The 19,307-nt window shown below is 46.2% G+C and overlaps 1 protein-coding gene across 1 annotated transcript in view; it reads right to left on the reverse strand.

Annotated features, from left to right (window-relative positions):
• YIPF7 (Yip1 domain family member 7) overlaps nucleotides 1–19,307 on the reverse strand; it is a 104,889-nt gene that overhangs the window by 63,097 nt on the left and 22,485 nt on the right. The window lies entirely within an intron of this gene.

Here is a 19,307-nt window from a genome sequence, read left to right on the forward strand (position 1 = left end):
CGTCTTATAATCCAAAAAATATGGTACACATACATACACACACATCTTTAACATTTTAAAAATTACAAATAGGAAAATGGATCAATGCAAAAGTTTGGGCACCCTGCATGGTTAGTATCTAGTAGCACCCCCTTTTGAAATAATCACAGCTTGTAAACGCTTTTTGCAGCCAGACAAGAGTCTTTCAGCTTTTATTTTAGGGATTTTCACCCATTCTTCCTTGGAAAACTCCTCCAGCTCTGTGAGATTCCTGGGTCGTCTTGCATGTACTGCTATTTTGAGGTATAGCCACAGATTTTCAATAATGTTCAGATCTTGGGACTGTGAGGACCATTGTAAAACCTTCAACTTGCTCCTTTTAAGGTAGTTTATTGTGGATTTTAATATGTATTTAGGATCATTATCCATTTGTAGAAGCCATCCTCTTTTCAAAGTCAGCTTTTTTACAGATGGTGTTATGCTTACATCAAAATTTTGTTGAAATTTCATTGCATCCAATCTTCCCCCTACCCATGAAATGTTCCCAGTGCAATTGGCAGCAATGCAACCCCATAGCATGATTGATCCTCCCCCTCTTTTGCATACTGCTGACACTGAATTTTATGTTGAAGATGCAGGAGAGGTTTTCTTCTGATGACTCTTCCATGAAGGCCATATTTGTGCTTGTGTCTCTGAACAATAGGACAATGTACCACATCTCCAGGGTCTGCTAAATTTTTCTGAAGGTCTTTTGCAGTCAAGCAGGGGTTCTGATTTGCCTCTCAGCAATCCTACAAGCAGATCTCACTGAAATTTTGCTTAATCTTCCAGACCTTTTTCTGACCTCCATTGTCGCTGTTAACTGCAATTTATGATTTACATTTAGAACTGAGGAAAGGGCAACGTGAAAATGCTTTGCTATCTTTTTACAGCTTTCTCCTGCTTTGTGAGCCTCCACCATTTTCATTTTTAGAGTGGTAGGCCACTGCTTAGAAAAATCCATGGCTGCTGTTTTTTGGCACAAGGTTAGAGAAGGCTGGGTTTTTATAAAGCTGGGAAATTTGTCACCTGACTTTTTCTAACAATGATAGTGAACAAGCCATAACCCTAAAATGCTAATTATTATCCGAAACCTTGGTCAAAGTTATCTGAGCACACAAATCTCTAATGGTGCCCAAACTCTTGCATCGGCCTATTTCACTTTGTGTCATTTTTTAAATGAAAAAAAAAATGACTAATATATATATAGTTTTTTGCCAAGACAAAGGAAATGTATAATCCTTAACTTTAGGCCCTTTACAGATTAACTTTTGCAATGACAGAGCAAGGAAAGCCTGCACTGTTTAATAGGATGGTGCCGCAGTTCTAATCAGTAGACGAGTTTGTGTAACCAGACGCTGGGATCTTCTGGCCCCTTTCTATCGCGGAATCCCGGTGACAGATAAGGTGAGGAAACTAAACAGGAGATAGGGTAAAGGAAGATAATCAAAAAAACTTCCAAACAGATATCTCCAGAGATGACTCCTAGATGATCTCTCTTCACACAGCTCAACCCTCCAGCTTCACGCCAGGTTATAGCAAGCTATCACTCAACTACTCAAGCTAAGAGGTGAGTATTTATACCAGAGGGGGTGGAAAACTCAGAACAGCTGAGATAACTCAGGAGGGACAGCTCTAGGAGACAAACAGAACTGTATTTATCCTGAAGAAGTACGACTATTCATAGAGAATAAACCGCACTGATAGCCTCTCTTGAATTGGACTCCGTTATTGAAAGTAATACCAGGAGTGCAGGTTGGCTGCATACATTATTAAAAAGATCGTTTAGACTGAAGAGGCTGGTATATTTACTTTGAAAATGTATGTAATAATTGCTGTATAATCATAATACACTGAGCATTTTTGATGCTTAAGCTGGACTCTTAAAAGATTTATTTTATTATTAGGTAGGAAAACTTTTACAAGGATTTACACCTTACCTCCAGACATGAATTTTCAAAATGCACACACCAGTTTCAACAAGTCTAGGAGATCTATTTAATAAGGTATGCAATTTGTATTGTGCAATCTGATACATGCCGCTTAACGTTTCCTTTTAGTAAATCGGCAGCTTTGTTTCAACAAAGATTTACTTTACATTTTGACTGAATCAACAACAAATGTTTAACTGGAATATTGGATTTCTATCGGTATTTAAACCATTTAATAATTGGTTTCTTTGGGATATATAACAGCTTCACACTTCGATCATTGAATTTTTATTTCCTCCTCTACTGCTTACAATCACAAAATGTATTTCCAGAGAGTAATAAAGAGGTAGAATTTGACAGCAAAAAGAATAAATTGGTCCATTGGGTCTTCACATTTTTCTTGTATGGAATCAAAATAATAATAGCATTTAAACTTGTAAACAAAAGTTATTCAGTTGGCAAATTATGATGGACGTGAATGGCATATATGAGATAGGAGGAAAATTTGCAGACTCTCCCATGTAGGGAAAAGTTAGGGTTAAAATGACTTTCCAGCATCTCTACATATCTGTAGGGTTTGACGCTTTCATTTCAGAGCATGTAGGCTAGAGAGACCAATGACCAGAGTCCTACCATGCATGCATAAGTATTAGAGCTGCATTAAAAAAAATCAATAAATAGAATTATTACCATTTTACACATTGGTATAATTTACCTGAATATTTTAATACATTTCCAAAAATAATGTTCTGTACTTTTCATTGTATTCCAATACTCATAGAAGTGTATGTTTTTCTAGAAGTGAACCTGTGCTTTACATCACTTTAGTTTAAAATATGGAAATAACAGTAAACCAAGCCACTGGTATCATATCAATAATGCTACTGGTGGACAAAGGGGACTAGGAAGCAAAACACGCGAAAGGCACGTCAGGGGCCTCAAGAGTGGCTGGTGTGGTCAAGACCTATGATGGGTAAGCAGCTGGATATGTGTTGTGACCTGTGATTTCACTGATGAATAGACATACTCTGTCATTCAACCTCTTAGGGTTTCACTTCATGCATGTACATGTGACACTCATTAACCCAGCTTTTCCCAGGTTACAATTTTGACCCCGAATCTACCCCTTGCCCACCTTCATGTCTCCTCCAGTTCTATGTATTATGTCTATACATACCATGTCTAATTTGATTTTATGGTGATTTTTCTAGTAAACATTAGTGTTGAGCGATACCGCTCGATACCCAAAAATATCGTATCGGATGGTATCGCCCGATACGAAAAAAATATCGGGTATCGCCGATTCCGATACCAGAAGTCCCATTCAAGTCAATGGGACTTCCGGTATCGGAATTAAAAAAAAGCCCTTTATTTCCTTGTTGGCTAATTCTACATAATTGAAAACAAATAAGAATCATGTAGAATGTATTGTGGGAGGTGGAGGAGACATTAAAAGCATAGTGGTTTATTCAAATCACATGGCATAGCATTAATTCCAATTTTTTTTTTCACTACGTTCGGAGTTAAAAAGATATTGACTATGTTAACCTTTTTTATATTTTGTCAGATATGTATGTTTCACAACTTCCATGCTCTTCACGTTCTTTTGTACTTCTCCCACACTTTCTCCTTCATGATCCGCAGCAGTAGCATTTTTTTCATCAACTTTTTCTTCACCTTATTCATCTTCTTCTTCTTCATCTTCTTCCCATTAATTTTTTTTTCCATTCTTCATATTCTTCTTATTCAGCTATTATCAATTTTAATATGCTATTTCTTCATCTTCTTCCTATTCTTCTTTGTCTTCATTTTCTTATGGTGACAGGCATTCCTGTAGTACTTATCTATAAAAGTTATAAGATTACACCTTACGTTCTGCCTGTCACTAAAGATTTACAACAGGATTTGTCCGCGTTCAGTTTGGCCTGCAGCAGCAGGCATTTTCCAGGGGCACCACGAGGAGGAACGGACTCACCCCCATTTACTGCTTAGTCTTCTTCTGCTTATAATTTTGATTTCTTCTATGCTGATTTTTAGTCTTATGCTTAATGTTCTTCTGCTTTCTGTTCTTCTGCTTTTGCTTCTTCTGCTTCTTGTTCTTCTGTCTTTTGTTCTGTATCTTGGTGGTTGTCTTCATGTTCTTTGTCCTCTTGGTCTTATTATTTAGGGTCATATTTCTGGTCTTCTTTCGTGTGGTCTTCAGGGTCGTCGTCATCAGGGTCGTCGTCATGGAGATCAATAAGGAGTACCAAAGACAATTTCAAAAAGCTTGATCTTGGAAATGTAGCAGAAGGTACAAGAAGGCTGAGAAACTGGCGAGAACCGGCAGACAGTGCTGGCACCCGGATGGGTAGCAGAAGGAACAAGAGCCAATGGCACTACCGAGGACCAACTGACGGTGCTGGACCATGGTTACTAAGCAGAAGGTACCTGTGCTAAAAAGCACTACCAAGGACCAGCTGACGGTGCTGGACCTCGGATACCGAGATGGAGGCACCTAGGCCAAAGGCTGTGGCGAGAACCAGCAGACAGTGCTGGCACCCAGATGGGTAGCAGAAGGAACAAGAGCCAATGGCACTACTGAGGACCAACTGACGGTGCTGGACCACGGTTACTAGGCAGAAGGTACCTGTGACACAGTGCTGGAACCCGGGTGGGTAGCAGAAGGTACCCATTCAAAGCAAAGTAGCCAGGCCGCAAGTTGGCCTCAGTTACCGAAACCCACAGTCCTACAGGGGGTCCATGTCCCATTGGCACTACGGATCCAGCCTTCAGTGCCAGTTCCCGCAGCCCACATAGGAGTCACCTAAACTGCAGGCACCGTAAAGTCGGCTAACCCGGCCGCAAGACGACAGGACAACGGATGGGTGGCATAGTGACCTTGACACTACCCGGAAACAGCAGGCGTGCTGAAAACAGGCAACAGGGAGTACCCGTGCCAAAGACACTGCCGAGAACCAGCTGACGGTGCTGGAACCCAGATGGGTAGCAAAAGCTACAAGAGCCAATGGCACTACCGAGGAACAGCTGACGGTGCTGGACCACGGTTACAAGGCAGAAGGTACCTGTGCTAAAAAGCACTACCAAGGACCAGCTGACGGTGCTGGACTTCGGATACCGAGATGGAGGCACCTAGGCCAAAGGCTCTGGCGAGAACCAGCAGACAGTGCTGGAACTCGGGTGGGTAGCAGAAGGTACCCATTCAAAGCAAAGTAGCCAGGCCGCAAGCCGGCCGCAGTTACCAAAACCCACAGTCCTACAGGGGGTCCATGTCCCATTGGCACTACGGATCCAGCCTTCAGTGCCAGTTCCCGCAGCCCACATAGGAGTCACCTAAACTGCAGGCACCGTAGAGTCGGCTAACCCGGCCGCAAGATGACAGGACAACGGATGGGTGGCATAGTGATCTTGACACTACCCGGAAACAGCAGGCGTGCTGAAAACAGGCTGGGCAACAGGGAGTACCCGTGCCAAAGACACTGCCGAGAACCAGCTGACGGTGCTGGAACCCAGATGGGTAGCAAAAGCTACAAGAGCCAATGGCACTACCGAGGAACAGCTGACGGTGCTGGACCACGGTTACTAGGCAGAAGGTACCTGTGCTAAAAAGCACTACCAAGGACCAGCTGACGGTGCTGGACTTCGGATACCAAGATGGAGGCACCTAGGCCAAAGGCTCTGGCGAGAACCAGCAGACAGTAACATAGTAACATAGTAACATAGTTATTAAGGTTGAGGGGAGACTTTAAGTCCATCTAGTTCAACCCATATCCTATCCTAACTTGCCCTAACATGTTGATCCAGAGGAAGGCAAAAAAAACCCATGTGGCAACAGTAAGCTTCACATTGGGGAAAAAAATTCCTTCCCGACTCCACATATGGCAATCAGACTAGCTCCCTGGATCAACGCAATATTAAGGAGACTAGTGTATATACCCTGTAATATTATACTTTTCAAGAAAGGCATCCAGTCCCTTCTTAAATTTTAGTAGTGAATCACTCATTACAACATCATATGGCAGAGAGTTCCATAGTCTCACTGCTCTTACAGTAAAGAATCCGCATCTGTGAGTATGCTTAAACCTTCTTTCCTCCAGACGTAGAGGATGCCCCCTTGTCCCCGTCACAGGTCTAAGAGTAAAAAGATCATTAGAAAGGTCTTTGTATTGTCCCCACATATATTTATACATTGTAATAAGATCACCCCTAAGCCTTCGATTCTCCAAACTAAATAACCCCAAGTGTAATAACCTGTCTTGGTATTGCAGACCCCCTAGTTCCCTAATAACCTTGGTCGCTCTTCTCTGCACCAGCTCCAGTTCAGCTATGTCTTTCTTATACACCGGAGACCAGAACTGTACACAGTATTCTAAGTGTGGTCGCACTAGTGACTTATATAGAGGTAAAATTATGTTCTCCTCATGAGAATCTATGCCTCTTTTAATGCATCCCATTATTTTATTTGCCTTTGCAGCAGCTGCTTGACTCTGGCCACTAAATGTGAGTTTGTTGTCCACCCATACACCCAGGTCTTTTTCAGTGACTGTTTTGCCCAGTGTTTTACAATTAAGCACATAATTATACAACTTGTTCGTTCTACCCAAGTGCATGACCTTACATTTATCCCCATTAAAGCTCATTTGCCATTTATCAGCCCAAGCTTCTAGTTTACATAAATCCTCCTGTAATTTAAAATTGTCCTCCTCTGTATTAATTACCCTGCAGAGTTTAGTGTCATCTGCAAATATTGAAATTCTACTCTCTATGCCCCCTACAAGGTCATTAATAAATATGTTAAAAAGAAGCGGGCCCAAAACTGACCCCTGTGGTACCCCACTGCTAACCGTGACCCAGTCTGAGTGTGCTCCATTAATAACCACCCTTTGTTTCCTATCCCTGAGCCAGCTCTTAACCCACCTACACATATTTTCCCCTATCCCCATTGTTCTCATTTTATGTATCAACCTTTTGTGTGGCACCGTATCAAAAGCTTTTGAAAAGTCCATGTACACCACGTCCACTGCATTCCCTTGGTCCAGTCCGGAACTTACCTCTTCATAAAAGCTATGAAGCTATTCCAGTGCTGGAACCCGGGTGGGTAGCAGAAGGTACCCATTCAAAGCAAAGTAGCCAGGCCGCAAGCCTGCCGCAGTTACCGAAACCCACAGTCCTACAGGGGGTCCATGTTCCATTGGCACTACGGATCCAGCCTTCAGTGCCAGTTCCCGCAGCCCACATAGGAGTCACCTAAACTGCAGGCACCGTAGAGTCGGCTAACCCGGCCGCAAGACGACAGGACAACGGATGGGTGGCATAGTGACCTTGACACTACCCGGAAACAGCAGGCGTGCTGAAAACAGGCTGGGCAACAGGGAGTACCCGTGCCAAAGACACTGCCGAGAACCAGCTGGCGTTGTTGGAGCCCAGGGACAATCAAGGTGTAGGCCTAGGCCTACTTGGTGGTAGTTTTAGATTGTTTGTAGGCTACAACAGACTGTCAACGTGCTCCAATTAGGCATCTGTCTCCACTCTGTTTCCAGGATTTCACGTGACCACCAACACCGCCAGTTTATGCGTACAGCAGCCGTCTGCCCAATCCACCCGTGTTCCTGGGTTACTGGGGTTCTGTAATGTCAGCAGATCCCCTGATGTGTGTCTGCCACTGTCTCCTGCTCTGTCCACATTCCCACCGCTTGCAGTGGGAAGGTGGACAGCGCAGGAGACAGTGCCGGACACATATTGGGGGATCTGCTGACGTTACAGAACCCCAGTAACACAGGAACACGTGTGGAATGCGTGGATGGCAACTGTGAGCAGGAACTGGCGGTGTTGGAGGTCAGGGGAAATACTAGAGACAGAGTGGAGACAGAGGCCAAATCAGAGAATGTTTAAATCTGAAGTAGTTACAATTTGGAGGCAGCAGCAGTTTGCCCTCCACACAGCAGGGGATCAGCTGACGTTACCGAACCCCACTTTCACATGAACGAGTGTGTTTTTCTGTGTGGACAGCACTTCCGAGCACCAACTGGCGTTGTTGGAGCCCAGGGACAATCAGGGTGCAGGCCGAGGCCTACTAGGAGCCAGGTGTAAATCTGAGGTTGTTTGACTGTGGAGGGAGCAGGACACTTTGCCATACACACAGCAGGGGATCAGCTGACGTTACCGAACCCCACTTACACATGAGCGAGTGTTTTGTCTGTGCGGACAGCACTTCTGAGCACCAACTGGCGGTGTCGGAGCCCAGGGAAAATCAGGTAGTAGGCTGAGGCCTACTTGGAGCCAGGTGTAAATCTGAGGTTGTTTGACTGTGGAGGGAGCAGGACACTTTGCCATACACACAGCAGGGGATCAGCTGACGTTACCGAACCCCACTTACACATGAGCAAGTGTTTTGTCTGTGCGGACAGCACTTCTGAGCAACAACGGGCGTTGCTGCTCTGAAATGCCGTCTGCACAACCCACACTTGTTCCTGTGTTACTGGGGTTCTGTAACACCAGCTTCTCCCTAGAGGTGAGTCAGGCAATGTCTCCTGCTCTGTCCTCATTTCCACTACAAGTAGTGGGAATGTAGACAAAGCAGGAGACATTGCCGTGCTCACCTCTGGAGATTAGCAGATGTTACAGGACCCAGGTAACACAGGAACAAGTGTGGATTGTGCAGACGGCACTTGAGAGCAGAAACAGGCGGTGTTGTAGGCCGGAGGAAATATTCAAAACAGAGTGGAGACAGAGGGAAAATCAGAGAACATATTAAATCAGAGGTAGTCAGAAGTTGTAGGCAGCAGGAGAGTTTGCCATACACACAGCAGGGGATCAGCTGACGTTACCGAACCCCACTTACACATGAGCGAGTGTTTTGCCTGTGCGCAGAGCACTTCTGAGCACCAACTGGCGGTGTCGGAGCCCAGGGAAAATCAGGAAGTAGGCCGAGGCCTACTTGGAGCCAGGTGTAAATCTGAGGTTGTTTGACTGTGGAGGGAGCAGGACACTTTGCCATACACACAGCAGGGGATCAGCTGACGTTACCGAACCCCACTTACACATGAGCGAGTGTTTTGTCTGTGCAGACAGCACTTCCGAGCACCAACTGGCGGTGTCGGAGCCCGGGGAAAATCAGGTAGTAGGCCGAGGCCTACTTGGTGGCAGTTTGCGATTGTTTCTAGACTACTACTAACTGTCAACGTACTCCAATTAGGCCTCTGTCTTCACTCTGTTTCGAGTATTTCCTCTGGCTTCCAACCACGCCAGTTGCTGCTCTGAAATGCCGTCTGCACAACCCACACTTGTTCCTGTGTTACTGGGGTTCTGTAACAGCAGCTTCTCCCTAGAGGTGAGTCAGGCAATGTCTCCTGCTCTGTCCACATTTCCACTACAAGTAGTGGGAATGTAGACAAAGCAGGAGACATTGCCATGCTCAACTCTGGAGATGAGCAGATGTTACAGGACCCAGGTACCACAGGAACAAGTGTGGATTGTGCAGACGGCACTTGAGAGCAGAAACAGGCGGTGTTGTAGGCCGGAGGAAATACTCAAAACAGAGTGGAGACAGAGGGCAAATCAGAGAACATATTAAATCAGAGGTAGTCAGAAGTTGTAGGCAGCAGGAGAGTTTGCCGTACACACAGCAGGGGATCAGCTGACGTTACCGAACCCCACTTACACATGAGCGAGTGTTTTGTCTGTGTGGACAGCACTTCTGAGCAACAACGGGCGTTGCTGTAGCCCAGGAAATAAAGTTCAGGTCATAGAAACATGAACACAACAGGAGACCTGGATCCTGTTGCCAGCCAATTATTTATTCTGGAAGAGGACTGGCAAATTCAGGTGAGATCCAGGCCTTGTTCATTTTCACAAAAGTAAGCCGGTCAACATTATCGGCGGACAGTCGCGTGCGACGGTCTGTTACCACACCACCTGCAGCACTAAAGACACGTTCCGATAATACACTGGCAGCAGGGCAAGCCAGCACCTCCAATGCATACTGGCTAAGCTCTGGCCATGTATCCAGCTTAGAGACCCAATACTTGAACGGGGAAGAGCCGTCTGGGAGAACACTAACAGGGCACGACAAGTAGTCTGTCACCATCTGACGGAAACGTTGCCTCCTGCTGACTGGAGCCGTCTGTAATGGTGTAGCCGTTTGTGGCGGTCCCACAAAACTTTTCCACATTTGGGCCATACTGGCCTTGCCTTGTCCTGCGGCACTGCCTCTGCTACCTCTTTGTGCAGAGCTTCCTCCACTGCCTCTACCCACATGGCTGCTTTGAAAAGCACTACCAGCAACACTTGTGGGGGGAATGGAGAACATGATGGCCTGCACAAGTGTTTCTTGGTACTCCCGCATTTTTCGCTCCCGGTTCAACTGTGGTATGAGGCTTTGTAAGTTGTCCCGGTAGCGAGGATCTAGGAGGGTGTACACCCAATAATCAGCCGTGTGGAGAATGTTGGCGATGCGGCGGTCATTTAACAAGCACTGCAGCATGAAATCAACCATGTGCTGCAGACTGCCAACCGGACCGGAAATGCTGTCCCCAGCTTGAGGCAGCATCTCTGCCTGTTCAGCATCACCCCACCCTCGCTGTACACACTGACTACTAGAGCCTTGTGTACCTCCTTCCTCTGGAGAGATGTGTTCCTCCTCCTCCATTGACTCCTCGTCATCCTCCTCACTAAGTGTCCCCTGCCTGGGCCTTTGTGTGGAAGCACGTTGCGCAGACTTGCCAGAAGCAGATGGCATTTCTGACTGCTCATCCTCGACCTCTTCAAAAACCTCCTCACTTAGTGCTTGTAAGGTTTTTTGAAGCAGACAGATGAGGGGGACAGTCATGCTGATTAGTGCATCATCTGCACTGGCCATCCGCGTGGAGTCATCGAAGGCACGCAAAACTTGGCAGATGTCCCTCATAGTGGCCCACTCAGTGGTGGTGAAGTGTGTCCGGCGCACAGTGCGACTTGTTTGCGCCTGATGCAGCTGGTACTCCATTACTGCTGCCTGCTGCTCACACAACCGCTCCAACATATGTAACGTTGAATTCCACCTGGTGGGGAGGTCACATATGATGCGATGTTCTGGCAGGCGGAATCGGCGTTGCAGAGATGCAATGCGCGATCTTGCCATGCTGGAACGCCGCAAGTGAGCACACTCTAGGCGAACCTTGTGCAGCAGTGCATCAAGATCCGGATAGTCCCTCAGAAAGCTCTGCACGACCAAATTGAGCACGTGTGCCAGACATGGTATGTGAGTGAGGTTGCCTAGGCCCAGAGCTGCCACTAGATTTCGGCCATTGTCACTCACTACCAAACCTGGCTGGAGATTCGCTGGCACAAACCACACATCGCTCTCCTGCTTGATGGCATTCCAGAGCTCCTGTGCTGTGTGGCTCCGATTCCCCAAAGAAATTAATTTAAGGACGGCCTGTTGACGTTTGGCCACACCTGTGCTCATATCTGGCCTAACAGGCTCACGCAGTGCTGATTCCGAGGAACTAGAGTAGGAGGAGGACTCAATATGTACAGACTGCATTCCTGCAATCCTTGGATTTGGCAGAATACGTACAGAGCCACTCTCCAGATCTGTACCCGGCTCCACAACATTGACCCAATGGGCAGTGAGGGAAAGGTATCGTCCCTGTCCATGGCTACTGGTCCACGCATCGGTGGTCAGGTGGACCTTGCTACTGACGGCATTTAGTAGCGCATTTTTAATTTTTCCCTCCACATGCTTTTGCAGGGCAGGGACAGCTTGCCTGCTGAAATAAAAGCGGCTGGGCACATTGTATTGTGGAACTGCCAATGACATAAAGTTCCGGAAGGTGTCAGTCTCCACCAGCCTGAATGACAGCATCTCAAGGGCCAGTAGTTTGGCAATGCCGGCATTCAGAGCCAGTGCTCGGGGATGATTTGCCGAGTATGGCCGCTTTTTCTCCCATGCCTGTGCTACCGATTGCTGGTGAGTGGCCTGGGAGTGTGCTGATGACTGCGAACATGGTTCAGTGGGTGGAATTTCACTGGGTCTCTGGACAACAGTGGCAGTGGTTCTTCCATGGCGTTCCAGTGAGGAAGCCGAACCAGCTGTGTGTGAGCTGGAGGAAGAGGCCCCAACACGAGCTAAAGAGGTGGTAGGTGCTGCTGAAGGTTGGCCTACATCTTCAGTGTGTCTGTGTAACTCCACCTCGTGCTTGGTACGCACATGTTTCCACATATTTGTGGTATTGAGGTTGGTCACATTTTTCCCTCGTTTCACTTTCTGATGACACAGCTTGCATTTGACAAAGCAAATGTCATCTGCAACTGTGTCAAAAAAAGACCACACACTGCAAGTCCTGGGAGCGCCCGTTTTGTGTTTTGGAAGAGGATTTCTCCTCACGGGTGCCAAAGTAGAGGCTACAGGCAACCAAGTCTGCCCCCACCCTCTCCCTCCTCTTTTGGCCGTTCGGGGAATCTCTTCCTCAGAGCTGCTCCCACCACCTTCCTGTGGCTGACGCCATGATGGGTCAAGGACCTCATCATCTCCACTCCCCTCTTCAAGCACCGGCTGGTCCTGGGTTGTCTCGCCAGCACCGTACGCACCAGAAATTGGCAACTGAGTCTCATCATCATCAGATGAGCACTGAGGTGTGCTGACAATAGGCACTGGCGCACCCGCCTCTTCAGATTCAGAGGGACAAAGCAGTTGCGCATCACTGAATACTCCCTCTTCTTCACGCTCTAGAATGCTGTTTGGCTGGCCACCTCTTTCCAAGCCAACAGATTCTGAGAACAGAAGTAAAGATTGAGATGGCTCCTGTCCAGGGCTCTCAGACTGCCTGGGCAATTTGGCAGGTGGTGAAGAGACAGATGGTTGCTCTTCAGTGCTCTGGCCTTGGGAGGATGCGGAAGTCATTGAAGTGGATGCGTTAGCTGCCATCCATCCGACAACGGCTTCAATTTGTTCGTCACGCAGCAGTGGGGTACGGCGAGGTCCTACAAAGCTGCGCATGAAGGACTGTTGCCTGGTAAAAGTGGGGGATGCCGGGTCACTGGTGGCCGCAGCAAACACCGAATCCCCACGTCCTCTCCCTGCTGAATCCCCCCGTCCTCTCCCTGCTGAAACTCCACGGCCACGACCACGTGCTTTACTCCCTGCCTTCTTCATCTTGGTAGACTGATAAAGATAGGCAGAAAAGTAAAAAAGGGGTGGCTTAGTGTTCTTATTCCTGAACACCTGCTAACCAGTATAAGAAACACTAATTTGGCTAAGAGTGTGTGTACTACACTTTAATATGATCTAATGTGGCCTAGACAACTGTAAAGTGGAGTGTTTGGTGAACTTTATTTCTTTTTTTTTTGGGGGGGGGAAGGAAAGGATGTGACCAAAGTTTGAAAGCTATAGTATCACAAACTTTTTGGAGCGATTACAATGCAGGAAGCTAACCTACAATGCAATTGATGAGGCTCCAAAAAATAGGGTGATACTAGCCTGGCTGGCCCTGAAGGGCACAAGCCAGCAAAAAGGCTCCTCTATCTAATCCTATATAGTGTTTGCAACCAACCAATGACAATGGATGCGGTTGGAAGCACACTAATATAGGAGCAAAAATCTGGCTAAATTAGCTGCAAAAAAAGGACTATGTATGAGGCAGTGACGCACGCTGAGCGGACTACAGCTAGCGGTGGCTGTAGAACACACTGCAACGTGAGCCGCACTCACACACAGAGAGACCTATCAGACAGCCAAAAACAGTGCAGAGAAATGGGCTATAGCACTGAAAAGCTGCTGAAAGGCTCCGCTGTCCACTCCTTTAGTGTTTGCAACCAACGTATATGGATACGTATGGAAGCACACTATACAGGAGAAAAAAAAAGCAGCAATAAAAGAAAAATGTGTATGAGGCAGAGACACACGCTGGGCAGCCTACAAGCAGACGTGCCTGCAGGACACACTACACAGCGTGGGTCTGCACTCACACAGCCCTTGCAGACAGCTGTGAAAACAGCGCTGCTAGGAAAAAGCAAGCTACAGTGGTGGTTTATGTAGCCTGGGTTAAGCACTATATGTTTTGTGGAATCGCTATTTCTAACTGTCCCTCACAGTCTTCAACAGCAGCCTGTCCTTAACTGAATTCACAGCAGAGTGACCAGAAATGGCGGCTGCAGCGCTTTTTATAGTGCATCATGACATCAATTCAGCAGCCAATCACAGCCATGCCAGTAGTTAACATGCCTACATGCCTAACAGGATGTGCCCACACTTCTGAGGATCCCCATTGGCTGAATCAAATCGAGCGGGCTCCTAGCATTATGGGAACTTCCGATTCCGGTATTCGATATGAAAAAAGTATCGGAACTAAGTATCGGAATTCCGATACAGCTAATATCGGCCGATACCCGATACTTGCAGTATCGGAATGCTCAACACTAGTAAACATATGTACACTGCTCAAAAAATAAAGGGAACACTTAAACAACAGAATGTAACTCCAAGTAAATCAAACTTCTGTGAAATCAAACTGTCCACTTAGGAAGCAACTCGGATTGACAATCAATTTGACATGCTGTTGTGCAAATGGAATAGACAACAGATGGAAATTATTGGCAATTATCAAGACACCCTCAATAAAGGAGTGGTTCTGCAGGTGGGAACCACAGACCACATCTGAGTGCCAATGCTTTCTGGCTGATGTTTTGGTCACTTTTGAATGTTGGTTTTGCTTTCACACTCGTGGTAGCATGAGACGGACTCTACAACCCACACAAGTGGCTCAGGTAGTGCAGCTCATCCAGGATGGCACATCAATGCGAGCTGTGGCAAGAAGGTTTGCTGTGTCTGTCAGCATAGTGTCCAGAGGCTGGAGGCGCTACCAGGAGACGTGGAGGGGGCCGTAGGAGGGCAACAACCCAGCAGCAGGAGCATTACCTCTGCCTTTGTGCAAGGAGGAACAGGAGGAGCACTGCCAGAGCCCTGCAAAATGACCTCCAGCAGGCCACAAATGTGCATGTGTCTGCACAAATGGTTAAAAAACAACTCCATGAAGATGGTCTGAGTGCCAGATGTTGACAGATGGGGTTTGTGCTCACAGTCCAACACCATGCAGGATGCTTGGCATTTGCCACAGAACACCAGGATTGGCAAATTCTGAAAGCAGGTTCACACTGAGCACATGGGACAGACGTGACAGAGTCTGGAGACACGGTGGAGAGTGAACTGCTGCCTGCAACATCCTTCAGCATGACCGGTTTTGCAGTGGGTCAGTAATGGTGTGGGGTGGCATTTCTTTGGAGGGCCGCACAGCCCTCCTTGTGCTCGCCATAGGTAGCCTGACTGCCATTAGGTACCAAGATGAGATCCTCAGACCCCTTGTGAGACCATATGCTGGTGCGGTTGGCCCTGGTTTCCTCCTAATGCAGGACAATGCCAGACCTCATGTGGCTGGAGTGTGTCAGCAGTTCCTGCAAGATGAGGGCATTGAAGCTATGGACTGGCCTGCCCGTTCCCCAGACCTGAATCCGATTGAGCACATCTGGGACATCATGTCTCGCTCCATCCATCAACGTCACATTGCAGCACAGACTGTCCAGGAGTTGGTGGATGCTTTAGTCCAGGTCTGGGAGGAGATCCTTCATGACGACATCCGCCGACTCATCAGGAGCATGCCCAGGTGTTGTAGGAAGGTCAAACAGGCACGTGGAGGCCACACACTACTGAGCATCATTTCCTTGTCTTGATGCATGTCCACTGAAGTTGGATAAGCCTGTATTTTGATTTTCCACTTTGATTTTGAGTATCCTTCCAAATCCAGACCTCCATGAGATATTAATTTTGATTTACTTTGATAATTTTTATGTTTTCTTGTTCTCAACGCATGCCACTATGTAATGTATAAAGATTTGCAGCTGCGATATTTCATTCAGTGTTATCTACGATGTGGTATCTTAGTTTTCCATTTATTTTTTTTGAGCAATGTATATTTACTGTGTGTGGCTTGTTGCTACTCCTTTCCTTTTGTTGATAGATACTATATTTGGAGCATTCCACTTTCTTATTATGATTTTGATTATAGTTTGGGAGAGCTTGATATGAATATGCTGTTGCCCATATTACGTATACTTTTTTTTGTTACTTTCTTAAGTAATGTCTTATGGGCCAAAGTGCAAGATTGGAACCGGGGCCACCCCACCCCCCATCCTGATTTTACACACACACACACACACATATATATATATATATATATATATATATATATATATATATTAAAAAAAGGAAAAAAATAGGCAGCACTCAAATTAAATGTGAAAACAGTGGATACTTTACTGATCCTCAGATGGCAACATTTCAACGGTGACCCGTCTTTGTCAAGCCTATTTTTTTCCTTTTGTTAATTTGGCTGTTTGGACACTGCTGAATAGGTTTTGCACCTACTATATTATTTTGGCAGTGCTGCCCTTTTTTCTTGATTTATTTATATATATATATATATATATATATAGATATATATAGATATATATAGATATATTATAGATATAGATACATATATACACAGTTGAAATCAGAAGTTTACATACACTATATAAAAAGGCACATATTCTTTCAAGATCTGACATGAAATCAGAATAAACCTTTCCCATTTTTGGTCAATTAGGATTACCATAATTACCGTATATACTCGTGTATTAGCTGACCAGTGTATAAGCCGACCCCCCCCCCTAATTTTGTCACAAAAACCTGGGAAAACTTATTGACTCGCGTATAAGCCTAGGGTGCACAGTGAGTGGCCCCAGATAATGCTGCACAGTGAGTGTCCCCAGATAATGCTGCACAGTGAGTGGCCCCAGGTTTGCTGCACAGTGAGTGGTCCCAGATAATGCTACACAGTGAGTGGCCCCAGTTTTACTGGGCAGTGAGTGGCCCAAGATAATGCTGCACAGTGAGTGGCCCCAGATAATGAGGACAGTGAGTGGCCCCAGATAATGCTGCACAGTGTGTTGTGGCCCCAGATAATGCTGCACAGTGAGTAGCCCCAGATAATACTGCACAGTGAGTGGCCCCAGATAATGCTGCACAGTGAGTGGCCCCGTATAATGCTGCACAGTGAGTGGCCCCAGATAATGCTGCACAGTGTATGGCCCCAGATAATGCTGCACAGTGTGTGGCCCCAGATAATGCTGCACAGTGAGTGGCCCCAGATAATGCTGCACAGTGTGTTGTGGCCCCAGATAATGCTGCACAGTGAGTGGCCCCAGATAATGCTCCACAGTGAGTGGCCCCAGATAATGCTGTACAGTGAGTGGCCCCAGATAATGCTGCACAGTGAGTGGCCCCGGTTTTGCTGCACAGTGAGTGGCCCCAGTTTTGCTGCACAGTGTGTGGCCCCAGATAATGAGGAAAGTGAGTGGCCCCATCATGTTGCTGCTGCTGCTGCCACTGCCTCCATTACAAAAAAAAACTGTATACTCACCTCCTGCTGCCCGCTGCTCATCAGCGTTGCCGGCTCTGGAACGGGGACAGGTGAATATGTCTCCCCCCGTTCATACTCACCCCCCCCGGCGCTCGTCTCTGCAGCACAGCCCCTGCTTGTTCCATGTTCTCGGCTCTGTTCTTCCTGCTTCAGCGGTCACGTGGTACCACTCAGTAAAGTCATAAATATGCGCATATTCATGAGTTTAATGAGCGGTACCACGTGACCGCTGAAGCAGGAAGAGCAGGGGCACTGAGAACATGGAACAAGCAGGGGGACTGCAGAGAAGAGCCAGCAGGGGGAGAGTATGATCTCTGACACCCCCGATCCCCCTCCCCCACCGACCCCCCGGTATATGGTTCGTGTAAAAGCCGAGAGGGGGACTTTTAGCCCCAAAAAATGGGCTGAAAATCTCGGCTTATACACGAGTATATAAGATATTAATATTTGACAAATGTCAGATTAATTAGAGAGATTTAAGGCATTTTTATTGCTTGCTGCAAAGTCAAAAGTTTACATACACTAAGATTACTATGCCATTAAACAGTTCTGGACAGCCCATATGATGATGTCATGTGTTTGGAAGCTTCTGATAGGTTATTTGGTAACATCTGCGTTAACTAGAGGCACACCTGTAGATGTATTTTAATGCACACCTGAAACACACTGCTTCTTTGTGTAGCATCATATTATGTGTAACATGTCAATTTCTCTTAACACTAAGACTTTTGTGCAGATTTTCCCTACAGAATTGCATTAGATTCGATAAATAACACATATGTGGTTTTAGTACGACTCCGCTGCGGAAACACACTAAAAGACCACAGACTATAATCCACACTTGACTATATCATTGAAGCTTTGTCAAAGGCAAATACCAGGAAATCTACAAAAACAAAGCAGCTTTACTTACAACATGACATATCAACCAGAGATAAAAAACAGAAGGTCAAAAACATGATATAAACACATGTAAAAAAAATAATAGGTGCAGAAATGGTGCAAAAATATGCAACATCAAAAGCTCACCAAATACTCATAAGGAGTACATACAGTAGCCTTGCAGTTCAATAGCTTACCATTACAGATTAGCAAACCCGAACTGTAGGTGTCCGATGCTGAACTCCAAACACGGACTTCCACTTTACAGTTCAAGAGTTTGGACAGAAGAGAGGAGAGAGAAGCCCTGTGGGTTGACAGAGAGTGCACAACCACAGGCTTTGGGGGGGTATATTTAGCAGAGTCAGTTAGGCTAGTGTTAAACCCTAGAACTACAGATTCTGATTAGGTGTACCTGGATAGCTATGACTAGAACCAGGCCATGTGTTCTCTGTTCTCATTCAGCTGGGGAAGCTGAGTTGAGTGAGTTGTGTTGGAGCTGGAGAGAGACAAGCCAGAATCTCGCTGAGAAGAGACTGCACAGGTCGTGTGCACCAAATTGCAAATATCACAGGGTCTGTATTATATAGTTAGTGCCTGAACAAGCCTAGGGATTTTATGTTTATTGTTTTGTTTTGCTACTGTACAACCAGTGGAAATCAACACTATTCTGCGTGCGATATAAAAACTCCCTGTGGCTTTGCATTCCCAGTCGCTACCTCAGAAATTGAACCCTTACGCCACATTTTTATGTCTCCCACAAAATCACGAAGACTTGACCAGTTTTGATCCAAGTCTCAGATCAAACTATATCATAGGAAGTCTATCGGTGCGTGAAAAAAATCAGATAGCACTCGGATGACAAACTATTTGATAAAAAAAGCTGGAGAAACCTTTTTTTATCCGAGGAAAACTGATCACACTCTCATGTTACTGATGACACTCGGAATGTTTATTGTGTACGAGAAAAATCACTGACATCAGAATGAGCCCTAAAAGGTGGACGGTTATAGTTTGGGCTCATGAATACAGAGCAGTCAGCAGC

This window comes from Dendrobates tinctorius, unplaced genomic scaffold, assembly GCF_039654945.1.
Source record: "Dendrobates tinctorius isolate UK_male_01 unplaced genomic scaffold, ASM3965494v1 ptg000079l, whole genome shotgun sequence".
Taxonomy (NCBI): Eukaryota; Metazoa; Chordata; class Amphibia; order Anura; family Dendrobatidae; genus Dendrobates; species Dendrobates tinctorius.